The sequence below is a fragment of the Mustela erminea genome, chromosome 8, assembly GCF_009829155.1.
Source record: "Mustela erminea isolate mMusErm1 chromosome 8, mMusErm1.Pri, whole genome shotgun sequence".
Taxonomy (NCBI): domain Eukaryota; kingdom Metazoa; phylum Chordata; class Mammalia; order Carnivora; family Mustelidae; genus Mustela; species Mustela erminea.
Window position 1 is genome coordinate 91,462,459 of NC_045621.1, and position 15,572 is coordinate 91,478,030.

The window sequence follows — 15,572 nt, forward strand, 5'->3', positions numbered from 1 at the left end:
TCCTTGTCAACCTAACTACCCAAGGTCTGCTCCTTTATTTAGGTTTCTAAGCATGTGAAAAATCTTTATAAGCAGAAGAGTGGTTTCTTAAGTGGATGCTTTCATTAAGTACATATTTCTATTTTTTACTATTGTCAAAAGGGTTTGTTGCAAAATAGATCTTACTAAATAATAAAACAAATTAAATTAAATTAAATTAGAAGTTCAGCTCCTCAGTTGTACTAGACTCATTTTAAGTGTTCTATAGACACAAGCAGCTAGTGGCTACCAAAATGGAAAGTGGAGAACACTGCCACCATTGCACAAAGCTTTATTAAATACTGCTGTTCTACACACTCCATTGTAGGACTACTCAGTCACTATATTGGCTCACATGACCTGTAATTTCCCACTATCTATTGCCCTCCTTGTGACTTCAAGCTCTAGCACCCGACACGGAAGAAATGGTTCCTAAAGCAGTCAATAAGGGCAGTGGCATCACACCTATCTCTTACAATCTCCTGAGACCAAAAGGAGTTTGTTGCTCCTAGTCATTTGCATCCCAGCCCACATCTAATCATGGAAATCCCCATCCTGATATGGTTATTAATGGAAGGTGTTGGTTGCACTGTATCTTAGAAGGGTTAGAAAAAGAGAGGTATACTTAGTAGATTCCAGATTTTACCACCTGTTCAAGACAGAACTCATTACTACACATGTATCTCACATACCACTACACTAGACCGTGGCAGCAGCTGGAAGTAAAAATCTGCCAAACCAACCCAGGCTTATTTTAATTCAAACTATTAATAGTATTTTATTAAAAATTAAACATTACAAATGCTGAATAGACCAGGATGCTGGGACACAAGACGTAAATTAAAATTAGTACTATCCTAAGTAAAAGCAGGATAAACCATCATCCTTGAAAAAGATAAGAGAAACTACACTTACTGGACCTTTCAGTTATTAAAACCTCTGGGAAAAAACTGGCAAAATAGTATGCTTTAGGATAAAGGGTGGTAGTCTATATGTAGAATGTAGACCTTAGAATTCATGTAGGGAAGTGCCATTCATTCCTGTACCTTTTATTCTTAATTAGTTGTTGACTTCTGCTATTAAAACACACATATGAATTCATAACTGCAGATAAGATAGTTTAAACCTTTTTAACATTCTCATATGTCTTTTCATAGCTAATATTTTTATGTCTGACTTCATTTCTTTCTTCTGCAAAATACCGTTCCTGGGTTAGAGCAGCTTATGATAAATACTTGTACTCTACATATTCTTAAATTTTTACTGATTATTGCTAGTCAAAGAATCTTGGAATTATTAGCTCATGAGAAGAGCTGAGGATGGCATTCATGTCCTTTAAAGTGTTCCCATGAGGTATTAAAACGATTCAGTTTATTCTGCAAAGCATTTCCTTATGAGAGAGGTAGGGCTGGTAGGTGATGGCAATAACCTCCTTTTATTAAGTCCAGTTTGACAAAGTGCTACATCACTTCAGAAAAGACTGGCTTAAAATTTAGATCTCCTAACACATTGTTCTTCATGGATCATTTTGCTTTATTTCTTTCTCTTTCCCTTTTGATTTATTTTTCTTTCTTTTCCTTCTTTTATTCCTGTAAACTAAGCAGCTATGTGAAATGGTCTTCTTCAAGAAAATATTTTTAAGGAAAATAAAGTCATTTTAATGGTGATGTACATGCAGGGTATAATGATGTAGACATATAAATACAAGTATTTATCAATAGCTGCTCTACCCAGGAACGGTATTTTGCAGAAGTAAGAAATGAAGTCAGACATAAAAATATTAGCTATGAAAAAGCTTATGAGAATGTTAAAAAGGTTAAACTATCTTATCTGTAGTTGTGAATTTATATGTGTGTTTTAATAGCAGAAGTCAACAACTAATTAGAATAAAAGGTACAGGAATGGCATTTCCCTACATCAATTCTAAGGTCTACATTCATTGAAGAATAAGGAATAACCACAATCCTAACACTGAAAAGGATTCACAGGTAGGAACATTTTTTGCATTCCCTGGTTTTCACTATACAATATGATGACAAAAAATATATTAGCAACACTACCTTCTGTTGACACAAGAAAAAACTCCATATATAACAAGAAATTAAATATAAAACAGCACACAGCATGTTGTGGGCATATGGTAAAATTTTCTCAACATTCAAGATCTGAAAATTGAGTAAATCCTGCTGCGTACACAGTGTTTCCCTTATTTAAGAGGTAGCAGAACCTCACAAAAGAAATGAACTTACACAACCTGCAGTCTGGGTAGAAATCAAGTTAAGAGCAAGTGCATGTCAGCATTGTGTAATGAAAGCTTTGAGCCAATGTCACAGACACACTCAATAAACTAGCCTACAAAACTTTTCACCAGCTTGCAAAATCTTAAAACCTTCCCACATTTAGCAACAGTTAGGCAGAAATGCGCCATCTGTCAGAAAGTCAGTGAACTATACAATGAAACTATCATTTTCATGACATGCTCATTTTGCTCATTTTCCCTAAACTATACTTAAATTTGCTTTATATTCCTGCATCTTATCAACTGACAATGCAGCCAGAATCATCTGATGGGTTTTGTGAAAATAAACATGTCTCTATTCCACTTTTCCTTGGTGCACATGTGGGAGGGTATGTGGGTATTAGTGGGGAGGAAATCACATTTATTTTGAAAACCTAGCCTATCCACAATGCAGTACCACTTTACACCCACCAGAATGGCTAAATAAACGAGACAATATCAAGCAAATGTTGCAGAGTCTGGGACAAATGGAATTCTCATTCACTACTGATGAAAGTATAAACTGACACAACCACTTTGGAAAACACTGAGTAATACATACTAAAACTGAATACAAGCACATACCATGACCCAACAGTTGCACTTCAAGGAACATATACTACAAAAATGTATACTACATACACAAGAATATTCTACAGGAGCACTATTCGCTGTAGCTCAAAACTGGAAACAACCTAAACGTTCATTAACAGTAGAGTGGGTAATTTACGGTATATAGCTAAACTGAAACAATTCTACACAGTGAGAATGAATAAGCTGCTGCTACACACTACATGAATGGATCATATAAAAATAAATGTTTTGGGGGGCACCTGGGTGGCTCAGTTGGTTAAGCATCTGACTCTTGATTTCAGCTCAGGTCATGATCTCAGGGCAGTGGGACTGAGTCCTGCATCCGGCTTCACACTGGGCTGAGGCCTGCTTAAGATTCTCTCTTCCTCTCCCACCATCCCCTGCACATACACCCACACTTTCTCTCTCTCAAAAATAAATAATTAAATAAATAACTAAATAAGAAAAAATAGAAATGTTTTGTGTAAGAAGCCAGACACAAGGGTGTATTTGCTATATGATGTAGTATGTATGTCTTTAAATATTAAATGTCATAAAAAGTTTACCTAAAAAAAATTTAATAAATAAATAAGCAGCTTGATGCCTAGATGTCTGTAATAAAATCATGTTCCCAGTGCCATGCTCCTTCCAGTCTAAAACTGGGAGAGAACACTTTTTGAATCTTCTCTCATGCTAATTTAAAACCATTTTTATATGAAAACAAAGAAGGTTGTATTAAGGTTATAGAATGCAAGAGCCAAATCCTTTCCAGAAGAAAACACTAAAAATTTTTGAAAAAAAATTTTACCACTAAAGCTCTCCCCTCCATCATAACCTTGACCATTCAGACCTTCACCTTCCTTCCATCAGCAGAGTTCACTCTTCTGACAATCACTGAGAACAAACACTTGACAAGTAATAACCTGCCCTAGCAGGTTAGTTATAAGGATTAAAACAAAGAGTGCATATACAATTTGCAGCACTGTGCTTAAGCACTCAATGAGTAGACAGTATTATATCCCAAATAATGAGGCTTTCAGGTTAAGGGCTATTTCCAATACAACGGTGTAAACACAGAACCTGATCTTTAGTAGTTGGGTCAATAACCACTTACGGAATAAATGAATGATGTGAGCTCAAAATAGAACAGAAAAAAGGAAAATAAAGCAAAAGTAAGAATGAGAAAAAAATCCGGAAGTACAAAGGAAGGTCTTAATCTACTTTTACTATTAAAGCATATGACAATATTTTTAAATCTCCAATGAACCAACAAAATTATGAACATATAAAATATACGATCAAAATACACAAAAACTGCCTCATTATTTTCCCCCATGTATTTCACAATGTCAAAGTATGATGTTTAAACTAAAATTAAAACATTGTTCTTTAATTTGAAAGTCTTTAAAAATATCTGAATGAATTCCTTATGAGGTTAACAGGAATCATAAGTGTATCACAAGCTATTTTCAAGACATCCATCATAGTATGTCAAATTCTAACTGTATTTTAATACAGATGAAAAAAAGCAAATTTCAGCTGAATCTTTATATAGTATTATTTTCATGAAAATGAAAATGCAACTTTGTTATCAAAGCTGTCAAGACTGCAATCTCACATTTAGTTAAAAGACATAGGAAAAAAAAAAAAAGAAGACAAATCAACAAAATAATTTAATCTTCACTGGGTGTCCAAAATACCAATGACCCATTTGATAAGGCCCCTCGTCCCTCCCTTTTAAACACATCATTTACTTATACATCCTATATATACTTATATTTCCTAAATCAGAAATAATATTTACACAAAACATTTAATTATGTATAAAGCACAACTCTAAATGTAAATATAACTCATTTGGTCTTATAAAACAAACACTCAAGGTAAATACTATTACCATTTCCATTTCACAGATGAGAATGTTGAGACAAAGATGCTAACTGCTTAAATTCACAAAGCTATTAAATAGCAGTCTGGTTACATGCTCTTAATTTCTGTGCTATGCTGCTTAAAGAGCTCTGAAGTAAAGCAGAATTTTAGAATTCAGAAAGCTCTAAGATAAAGCAGGATAAAATTTCACTTCATGTTGGGACATTAGTTATTTTGAGGAATTTGGGTGATAACCATAAAATGAGGTACATTAATGCCACATTTCATGAATTCTAAGATGCCCATTTTCTCTCATATTTTAACATTTCTAAAACTGATGGCATTTTAGGGGCACCTGGGTGGCTCAGTGGGTTAAAAAAAATGGGTTAAAATTGATGGCATTTTATATTTGTAACTGATACTATTTTCTCTCTTTGGGATACATGTATAATGATGCATCCAGTAATTGAAGGCAAGTACATTTCAAAAAATTATGCTATTATCTATACCTAAGGTAGTAAAATATAAAAAATACAGTGCAAGTGTTTTACAGGGCAGTTCTTCCCTTTAAACCATGATGATCTATAAGAAAATTCTATGAAAATACCTTTACAGTACTGTCAGTTTCTCAGACCATGTGCAAACGTTATATATGTAGAAAGACCATGTTATATCCTTTGTGAGGAAGAAATACTGGTTTCATTATATAACTTGGTGAGGAAATTTTCTTTGATAAGGGATATGCTATGGGGGGAAGCAGAAAGACAAAACAACAGTAAAAATAAGACATCTGAGCAAATTAAAATCATCAAGAATAAAGCATGAATTAGGATACTCCCAAATACCGCTTGCTTCAAGCCAGTTCTCAAATGCCACAGATAAAATGCTCACATAAAAAAAAAAAATTCAAGTTTTAAAAATACAGTTTAGGGGCATCTGGGTGGCTCAGTAGGTTAAGTGTCTGACTGGATTCTGGACTCAGGTCAAGATCTCAGGGTCATGAGATTGAGCAAGCCCTGCGACATGCTCCACACTGGGCATGGAGCTTGCTTAAGACTCTCTTTTTCTCTCCCCAGCTCGTGTTCTCTATAAATAAATAAATAAATAAATAATGATCATCATCATAAAAAATACACTTTGAATGCAATCAGAAATGACCAATCTGCTTAGTTGTGTGCCCACTCGAGCTCTAACAAAAACTGGACATATTAAACTTGAAGCTTAACCTCCATGCTGAATAACTAAAAAAAGGTTTAAACTGGTCCTAAGAATTGCCACCAAAAATTTTAACTAAAACAAATTCAATTAATTTAAGTATTTGATAGCATCTTGTGTTGACATCTGCCTTGATGATTTCAGAGTGAATTTATATTCAATGATTTTTTGTGTGTTTGTTTTCGATTTTATAGGATGAAAACTATTTACCTTTAGGGGAATTTCCCACTAAAACACCAAAAATCGTATCCAAATTACAACTGAAAAAAAACACCTTGTATCAACTGCACTCTTTACCTTAAAGTCACTTAATTTACCTTGGGGGAACAGGGTGGTGGGAGAAGTACAAATCCATTTATACACAATAAAAAAATTGTTAAATTTGCTTCAAAAAAAACATATCCAGACAGGAAACAGTGGTTTCTTCTTTGCTAATAAATCTCAAGTAGTATTTTAAAAGCATCATACTACAACCCTTGAGATATCGCATTACTCAATAGGAGTGTAAACTGTCATTCCTAATTTTATTTATTCTCATATCCAATTAAGAATGAAAGCAAATACAACAAGTTCAAAGGAGTATTTTGTAAGCATGTTCATATTGTATAAATGTATTATTTCCATCATACGTTTGTTCTCAGTGTATAAACAACCTATCCCAATCATGGTTTGAGGTAACACAATGTTCTATCTGCTGATAATTCTTTTTAATCTGCTATCTTTTATCTATGTAAAGTTTTGTTTCATATATAGTAGTTACAGAGCACAATTCAAAATATAATGCTAGTAATTATTCTGTCCTCCTTTAGAACATGTAGGCAAGTCTGAAAACATCAGAGCTCTACATATGTATATAAAAAAGAGGCCTGAAAAAGTATGCCTCTAAGAACCATGGTAACATATGAAAAATATACAGTTGTTACACAAGAATTCAGCAAGATTTAAGGAACTAAAAACCAGGGAGAAGGCAAAAGCAAAAGATATTAAAAAACAATTAAGAGTTACAATTTTCTAGTACAAAATTTAAGGGAGACTACCTTAGCAGATCAGAATAACAACATTTCCACAGTAACTCACTGAACTCAGAAGCAAATTTTGATAAAACCCATTCCTCCTTTATTTTAAGGCAGATCAATTTTATAACCTTTACTATTTTATTTTATTTTTTTTTTAAAGATTTTATTTATTTATTTGAGAAAGAGACAGTGAGAGAGAGCATGAGCGAGGAGAAGGTCAGAGAGCAAAGCAGACTCCCCATGGAGCTGGGAGCCTGATGCGGGACTAGATCCCGGGACTCCAGGATCATGACCTGAGCCGAAGGCAGTCGTCCAACCAACTGAGCCACCCAGGCGTCCCTAACCTTTACTATTTTAAAAGTTTAAAATACATTTAACTTAATTTTCCCTTTTAACACACTATTTTCTATGAGCCTTTGATCGTGCCAATAAGGTTTTGCCAACTACAGTATTCTTCAGAGAGTAATCCCAGCAGATGAACTGTGTTCTACTATGGTGCAAGAGGGTAAATCTAGGAACATTTAGACAACTATCTAAAATAGTGTTTATGGTATCAGGGGCCTCTTCTTATTCTTCATTGTCCAAAAACACCATCATTAACCATAACCCGAGGTTTCGTAGTAAACTCTTAACAATCCTTACCAAGGCCTTTATTTTCAACTCTCCAAGTATGAAAAAAGTTGTATGTATTAAATTTCTCCCGTTAAAAAATCACCAAAGCAGGGATGCATGGGTGGCTCAGTTGGTTAAACATCTGCCTTCAGTTCAGGTCATGATCCCAGGGACCTGGGATGAGTCTCACATTGGGTTCCTTGCCCAGTGGGAAGCCCAGTTCTTTCTCCCTCTGCCGGTTACTCCCCTGCTTGTGCTATTTCTCTCTCTAGCAAATAAATAAAATAAAATCTTAAAAAAAAAAAACAACACCCAAGGCATAACCAATATTTTTAAATTATGCTATAAATTACTTAATGATTCTGTAAGTATGGGTATTAATGTATGAAATATAAAGCCAACCAATAAAAATAAATTATCACCTTGAACGATAAATGCTACAACATAGTTATCTTTAACTTTTGAAAATATTCAGTAGGTATCTCCAAGCCTGGTGCCTTTACATGGGTAGTGATATTAATCAAATCGGCAAACAGAAAGAGGTACATAAGTTGAAGAGAAAAACTTTTGAATGGCACACTAACCTCTCCAAACTATCATGCACATGCTAGTGTCCCAATTCCTTGCCTTTGCATGCTTTCAAAATACCTGTATTTTGTATCACCTCTTTAGCAGCCTTTCTTTATCATTTCTTTAAACTCCTCTACCACTAACTACACTGGACTGCCCTCTCCACCTCTCCACCTTTCAGACACTTACTCAAGTCTTCCCTAATGCCTTATCTGTGCTTCCAAGGCAACCTGAATAAGCTGCAGTGACAATACTAATTACACTGTAACAATATTTAACTGTCCAATGACCCTAGTCTCTTAAGTCTCATCACATTTCTACAAGTTTAGTATTAAACACCTTAAAAAACACTGTTTGAATATGTTCTGATGCGTGAGTTTTAGAAAGAATTTAAGATGCTTGTAGAACATCTACATGGTGATAAATAGAAACATGGGTCTAACATGAAGTCTAAACTGAGGAATGAAGATGGCTCATACTATAGATATGATAATTTTATCCTAAATTTAGGATTGTTGCTTTGGCCGGTTAAAACAAAATTCATCACCAACTAGTTTATGGACAGACTATTTATTAAGAAATAAAAAATTTTGATGTTGTGGGTAGCTCATTAGAGTAAGTATCCAACTCTTGATTTCAGCTCATGATCTCAGGGTTGTGAGATGGAGCCTGCTTAAGATTCTCTCTCTCTCTGGGGGTGCCTGGGTGGCTGTGGTTGAGCAGCTGCCTTCGGCTCAGGTCATGATTCCAGGGTCCTGAGATCGAGCCCCACGTTGGGCTCCCTGCTTGATGGGAAGCCTGCTTCTCCCTCTCCCACTCCCCCTGCTTGTGTTCCCTCTCTCGCTGTGTCTCTATCAAATAAATAAAATCTTTAAAAGAAAAAAAAATTCTCTTTCTGCCCCTCCCCCCATAAATAAACAAATAATAAAATTAAATTCCCTTCATGTTGCTCAATCCAAAGAGTACTTTTTAGTTGCCAACTGAATTGAGTTCTCAGCTTCATTCAACATAGTTGAAATAGTTGATTACCCACTCCTTTTTCAGTCTATTGCCTTGGCTTCAGCGATGTCAAGGAAAATTTCTTCCCAACTCTGGCTACACCTTCTCAGTCTCCTTTGCTTCATTTCTTTTTCCCAATGTTGAAATGCTGAAAATTCACAGGGGATTATTCTATTCCTTTACCCTCTCTGGGAAATCACATTCACCAGCTCCCACAGTAAGATATCAACTGTAAGCCATATAATGAAGATTTCGAGCTGAATTATTGATCAATACTCTCTTCATTTCCCAAAAACTAACAAACAAAAAACTGCTCCTCTCCCTAGTATTATTCCCTGTGTTACCAACAAGAACCACCAACCCCGGAAACCTGCCTTCTCCTCTCTCTAGACCCACTACTCTAACTCATCACCAAATCCTATCAATTTAACTTTCCCCCAATCCAGCGATTTTCTATTGCTGCCATCCTGGACTAGGATTCCATCGTCTCCTGCCTAACCTACTGAACTCAATTCTACTCAAAGGTGTGTTCTGTAGACCAACAGTCATCCATGAACTACTGTTACTGGTCTGAGACAAGGCAAATACAGAAACTGAAAGACGTATTTAGAAATTTTTATAGCAATTTGACAACTGCCACAACGTCCATTTTATTGTGTCACTAAAGTACCAGTACAGATTAGAAACCAAACCAAACCAAACCAACCAAAACTGGTCCTTCTCCAGATTAAGTTTGAGAAGGACTGGCCTAACTGGTATCCCTGCCTTTACACTTGCCTTTCTCCAGTGTGTCCTCTGCAGAGCAGTCAAGTGATATTTTTAAAGTAAAAATTTAAGTAACTTATTCAGGTTTTTAACATTATCCAGTGGCTTCCCATTGCCAGAATTTAAATACAAAATGTTTAACAATGACAGACCATTGTGATCTGCTCTGGCGTCATTTGCGTCAACCAGCTTCATATGCTAAGGTCCAGCACGGACAGGATTTTCAGTTCTAGAAAGCTGAAACTACCAACAACACTAGGGTAACTTCAGTTAATCCTTCAGATTTAGCCTAAAAGTCATTTCTTCAGAGAAGCATTCCCTGTTAACATTAGTGGGCTTTCAATGCTTAAAATAATTTTCCTTTGTGGCAGTAATCATAATTGTAATTATTATTTTTGTAATTAGCTGTTTAGCCTCCATAAATACAGGTACATTCCTTCCATTAACATACATCATCAGAGCCTAGAACAGTGCCTGGCACATTATCCGTCATTCAGTAAATTTTTGGTAAGTGAATAAACCTATGTCAGGAAACACAATGGTGAGCAGGACCACAAAAATGCAAATGCCTTCAGTATCTAGTCATGTATAAGACTTGGATAAGTCTATGTACCCCTTGCTTTACAAAAGTTACATCTCCTTTACTTCCCTAAACCACCTAAAAAGACAGGGAAACCTCACTGTCGAAATTATTTTTTCTTTCTTCCCCCAAAAGGTGAAGAACTTTGTCTAAAGTAACCAACAAGGAACTAAAAGATCTGAGAGGCAACAAAAGGTAATGACTACAACAATATCATCTAGTTCCACTGCTTACAAAGCTGTGTGATTTTGTGGCTGTTAAATAATTTCTTAGTTTCCTTATCTGTGAAACTGAGATACAATAAAGTTTTCAAAGGACTGTTATAAGGATTAAAGAAGATATTAAATTATTTTAAGCAGTGCCTGGCACAGTGTTTTGTAAATGTTAGTGATTATCATCATCTTCAATATTACCAGTCTCTTATAAAGTAATTTTATCTGCCTTCTTGCTTATTTTCTGTCAGTGCCACATTAAAATAACTTACAAAAAAGCAGAGTCTGTTATTATTCTCTGATGGGGCTTTTCTCAGCCAGGGTTCTGTGAGAATTACACCCTACAGAAACCAACTTAAGTGATTATTTCCTCAGTTCTCTCTCTCAAGGTACATAGCTAGTACCATTTTAGATACATAGGAGAGGAGTTAATTCATTACATACCCTGTATGCCCTAGAGCATTAGGGCTTGATACTCACTAGAACTCTTGATTCAGAAGGACTGCTCTTGCATATCCTCAATGCCTGGCATGAAGTAAGTGCTCATTAAATATTTTTAGAAAGGATGAATATGTACAAAACCAAAGCAAGAGTGCTTAGCACAAAGAAGATGCTAAGTGTCCATTTCATTCACCCTTCAAAGTTCCTAAAACTTCTGAAGTCTTATTCTAAGGGAGTCATTTTTCTTGAACCAGGGCTTATATTACTCAAAGCCAAAAAATGCTGCATACAGACAGCAGGAAAACCAAGAGACAAAGAAACCAGTGTTGGCAGAAACTATGTGAAAGATAGGTAGAACCTGGGTATGTGGGGAAAAGAGCAGAGGTTATTTTAGGTGAGACTAGCATAGGCAAAGTCACTGTCACTCAAAGTTTGGAGTACATTCCACTGATGACATAAAATATGATTTTAAGCTATACATGGGCAACATCTTTATTTAGATAGCGCATATGGCACTATTTATAACAATACCAACAGCACCTATTTGGGTTTTAACTGAGTTGTTATAAAAAAAAAAAAATCAAGAAAATAATGCACAGGATGTAAGCAAATATGACAAAAACTGTCAGGGTTTTAAAGAGTGAGTAAAATCTGGGAAACATCAAGGCATGGCTGTATTAATAAACATGATATGTTGGGGTACCTGGGTGGCTCAGTGGGTTAAAGCCTCTGCCTTCGGCTGGGGTCCCGATGTCAGGGTCCTGGGATCCAGCCCCACATTGGGCTCTCTGCTCAGCAGGGAGCCTGCTTCCCCCCCCCCCCCCCCCCCCCCCCCCCCCCCCCCCCCCCCCCCCCCCCCCCCCCCCCCCCCCCCCCCCCCCCCCCCCCCCCCCCCCCCCCCCCCCCCCCCCCCCCCCCCCCCCCCCCCCCCCCCCCCCCCCCCCCCCCCCGGCCTGCCTCTCTGCCTACTTGTGATCTCTGTCAGGTAAATATATAAAATCTTTCAAAAATAAACAAACAAACAAACATACATACATACATAATATGTTAAGAGAGAAAAGCCACAAGTCTTTTGAGTGAAGCCAAGTTCTTGAGTACCAATTCAACATAAAGAACTGGTAAGTATGAACAATCAGTTTTACTTACCAGTAAAACTGTCATTTTCCACTACTGTAAATTTGCTTTGTATTTCATCTATTCTCAAAACAAATGTAACATTTTAAGGACACCTGAAGCTGGGACTGACTTGCTTGTAGCCTACTAACTTACCCTCAAACAAGGAGCTAAAACTCTGTACTTTTCACACCAGAAGGAATTAATTTATACAGTAACAAAATATGAATCATAACTACATCAAAAAAGGTATTAAGTGAAAAATAGCAAAAAGCTGCCTTCCATTCCCACCTTCCCTCCTCAAAATTCACCCACCAAGAGACAAGAGAAGTCAAGCTAAGAGATGATGATAAAGAACATTTGCTGAATGCTTACCAGGTGCCTGGAACTGTTGTATTTTACCTGCAATAAGTTATACAATTATCACCACCATCTTATCAAGCATACCACTATCCCCTTTTAGATGTGTAAGAATACTGAGGCATAGAGATTAAATAACTTGCCCAAGGCCAGAGCTGGTAGGTGGCAAAGCAGGGGTTTAGATCCTGGCAGTTCAGCTACATCTGAGCTCTTAACCACTAGGCACCATTTCTCCTAAGAATAACAGGATGATAATTTGAAATATTCCAGCTTTCCCATTACGGCAGCAGAGATATAATTTTCCAAGGTATAAACCTTTTATTACGTAAATTTCCTAAGAAACAGTGGCTTCAGCTATAAGGAAAAACTGCGAAGACAAGTATTATAATGGAATAATCTAGGCCCAGGATCATTCAAGTATAGACAAAGCAGCAACAGCCTCAAAAGTATGGCTGAATGACACAATTCACAGAAAAAGAGGTCAAAAGTTGAGATAAGTAAAAGGTAAATCTTAATTCTACTGGATCTACTGCTCTGAGGAAGAAAACTCGACCATCCTCTCCCCTTTACTCAGTACACAGGGACTCCAAAGAAAGAGGAGTCGGGGGAAAAGATAGCTCAAGGGAATAAAAGAGGAAGTGAACATTGGAACCCTGAACCTCAGAGCTAGTCTGATGTTCCCTTGTGAACGTGACAGAATTTGTGAGAGGGCAAGGTGTGCTTGGAGGTAGGGAAGTAGGCTGAGGGCCTGAACACCGCAGTAAACACTGAGTGGTCTAGCTGGAGAGCAGAGAATTCACGCTAACATGGGCTCATAGGGATAACTTCACACGTTTGGGATGAGAGGTGATGGGGACGCTGGGGAGCGGGGGGAGAAGACGGGCAAAGGGGCTTCCATCTTTGGGCACTACTCCAAGAGGGGAAGAAAACAGACCAGGTATAAAGGGGCGGGCGTGGAGACAAGTAGGTATAAAGGAGCGAGACTGGAGAAGGAAAAGGGGCGAGGTTCGTGGAGGAAAGTCTCGGGGATCCTGGTAGGCGGAGGCTGGGAAATCGATAAGGGGGGGGGGTCGCCAGGGGCAAGCCAAGACTGGGAAGGGAAGGCCTGGGGGAGGGGGGGCGGGTAGCGGGTGGGGCTGAGGGGCGGGGGCGAAAAGCAGCCCTGAGAAAGGGAAGGCACGCCGCAGGAACAGGGGGTCCGGAGCCAGGAGGAATGGGGGTGCCGTGGGTGAGGAGGAGGCCGCCCCGCTCCAGCGCAAGCGAGCTGAAAGGGCTGGGAGTTGGAAGAGCAAGCTACCAAGGTGCGGCGGGGACCTCAGAGGGGGAGGGGCACCTACCCGGGCGTGCGGGGCGGCGGCGCGCAGTCCCGGCAGCGACTTCTCTCCCGCTGAGGCGGCGGCTGCGGCGGCCGCGGCGGCGGAGGTGATGGCGGCGAGTCCCTGTGGCGGCCGCCTCCACCGAGCCGCATCCCTCCTCCCCGGCCCGCCTTCCTTCCCTGTCTCCCGCTCCTAAACTTCTTCCCCGGGATAAACAAACCCGCCGCCAGGGGCGGCTGCCTCCGCTGCTCCCGCCCCCGCGCAGCCCCCCCTTCCCCGCCCCGGGCCCGTCCGGGCTCCGGCTTCCGAGTTGCGACTCCAGCCCCAGCCCCAGCCAGCGAGGGCGCGTGCGCGCGGCGGCGGCGTGGGCTCGCAAGGTTCTTCCTCCCTCCCTCGCCGGGCACTTCCGGGCCGGCCGGGATCCACCGCCGGGTTTTGGGAGCCGCCGCCGCAGCCGCTACTGCCGCGGCTTGCGCCAGGCGGTGGGCCCTAGGCTGTGCGCGCCCGCAGCACTGGCGCCCTTGGAGGGGACCAGGAGTTCCCTCGTCTTGCGGGACCTCCCTTCGACCAGCGTAAAACTTTCCTTGCCTAAAAAGCCCGCTGATAACGCCTCTTAAATGGATAGACGTAGGTGCTATAGGCGGCCACCGTTTCTCGGTATGATTTCCTTGGTGCTGCACCAGACGGGAAAGCCAAGGTGCAACTTTTACCGAGCCCCTGTTGCGAGCACCTAACTATGTGAAGTGCGAAAACGAAAACAGCAATATACAGTCTCCAGGGAGAAATAGAGACAACTTCAGGTCGGCAAATGAAATGCCACAGTGGAACGGTTTTTGGCTGGAGGCGAGCCTGCAGTGGAAGTCTCAGGCCTAGGAAGGAAGGGGTCCGCCTAAAGGCGACTGAGCTTGCTTGCCAAAGGAAGAACAGGTGGCATCCCATGACTAAACGTCGGTAAATAATGCTGTATCTAAGCAAACGTCTTAAGACATGAGGAGACTTCCTCATGGAGTTCAAAGAACGGTGACCTCCTACAGAACATTGTTTCAGCACTCGTGAGCGAAAACTTGCTCTAGCTGCCGAGAATGCACTCATTTAAAGAGTTTTGAGGGACAGTGCAGGCACGAATATCATTTAAAGACAGCCCCCCCCCCCCCCAGTTCCTTTAACTTTGTAAAAAACTGCGCATCAGTCCACTGTTTACCTGCTTTTCCAAGAAAAGGGGAGGTGGGAGAAAAATACTATTTTACTCTGTATCGAGCACTGTAAGCACGGACTTGGATGATCTTTTAAAATCCTCTCAGCAACTTTACAGTTTCATGGTAGAAATGATTCCCATCTTACAGATAAAGGAGCTAAGGATCAGAAATAGTAAGTAATTCATTCAAGGGCGAATGGAGTTTGAATACCAGGAAAGCAGATCTCCTTCACTTCAAATTAATACTACTTTGTGTTATTCACGATGTAACACACAAAACATGCGAGGGATACAACCAGTGCCAAAGAGTAGCAAAAAAAAAAAAAAAAAGGTAAGATCACCATAACCATAAAGTTCAAAATTATCTTAGTCAAGGGTTAAAAAGCAAAAGTGGAAGTGAGCATTAGTGTGCTAGGGACTTGTGAGTGGGGAAAGCAAAT

At 39.4% G+C, this 15,572-nt stretch overlaps 1 protein-coding gene across 3 annotated transcripts in view; it reads right to left on the reverse strand.

Moving 5' to 3' along the window:
- The window catches only part of SPOPL (speckle type BTB/POZ protein like), a 64,892-nt gene extending 50,597 nt beyond the window's left edge, over positions 1 to 14,295 (reverse strand). For 2 of the 3 annotated variants that reach the window (XM_032356236.1, XM_032356238.1), the window contains exon 1: positions 13,959 to 14,294. The gene's annotated coding sequence lies outside the window, so the exon portion shown is untranslated. Of the gene's footprint in view, positions 1 to 13,958 lie in introns of all 3 variants that reach the window. The other variant, XM_032356242.1, reaches the window with a different exon arrangement.
- Between the last annotated feature and the right edge of the window lie 1,277 nt (positions 14,296 to 15,572).